This window comes from Trachymyrmex septentrionalis, unplaced genomic scaffold (assembly GCF_001594115.1).
Source record: "Trachymyrmex septentrionalis isolate Tsep2-gDNA-1 unplaced genomic scaffold, Tsep1.0 scaffold17, whole genome shotgun sequence".
Lineage (NCBI taxonomy): Eukaryota > Metazoa > Arthropoda > Insecta > Hymenoptera > Formicidae > Trachymyrmex > Trachymyrmex septentrionalis.
Window position 1 is genome coordinate 653,003 of NW_017304864.1, and position 925 is coordinate 653,927.

Consider the following 925-nt stretch of genomic DNA (forward strand, 5'->3'; position numbering starts at 1 on the left):
TTTTTAATTCTGAATTTTTGAACGTTTAAAAAATGGCATAACACTAAATGCGACGTTTTTTCTATAACTATTTTAGCGCCGATAACATTCCTTCTTTCAGTGTCTAAAAACTTAAAAAATATTTCTTTTCTATACAATTATTACGAACTTAAGTAGAAGATACTTTTGCTTTTTAACGATAAATTGCGATGAAAATTACAAATGTATCGTTTCTCGAACAAAAAATATGTCTTTACAGTGTGTCTTGATTTCTTGTCCACTATCTCAAAAATGCTGTTTTTACATTTTTCGAGATTTTTGTGTTTGATTTTTTTTTTTTTTATCAAGTTGTACTTTTTTATCAAACAAGCGAATATATATTATTATTTTATATACATTTAAATACATTTTGTATAAAATATAATTCTGGGGGAAAAAAGTCGAAATTTAGGAAAAGAATTTTATCTTTGTTAACATCTTACATTTATATATGACATTTCATGAGTTATAGCTGTCAAGACACCTTGTCTTATCTACCGAATAGTTTTTTTTTACCAACAATTATTATTAGTTCTTCATTCTTGTACCGATAAACCGAGCTCTTAGAACACCGGAAATTTTCTTAAGTTTACGCCCGGTCGCTAGTTGGAGGTGTGATGTGTGCCTTTGACGGCGGGAGATGGTTAAACGGCGCGAATATCTCCAGACGACGATAATCGGGAAAGACAACGTAAGCAAGGCTCAACGCTCGTGCCGTCAACGTGCGCCTCCAGCGATGCATTTAATTAACGCTGCACACGCCGCGGCGCGAATGACGGAATCGAATATTTGTGCATAGCAAAACCGCGAGTGCGGCGCCAGCCTTCAGGGCCATGTCACCCCGGCGCCCCGCGCTGTCCCCCTTCCCCCTCTCCCCTCCCCTCCCCTCCCCCCCTCGATCCCTCAT

At 37.8% G+C, this 925-nt stretch overlaps 1 protein-coding gene across 2 annotated transcripts in view; it reads left to right on the top strand.

The window, feature by feature from the left end:
* The window catches only part of LOC108746411 (phosphatidylinositol 3-kinase regulatory subunit alpha), a 71,558-nt gene that overhangs the window by 61,902 nt on the left and 8,731 nt on the right, over positions 1-925 (top strand). The window lies entirely within an intron of this gene.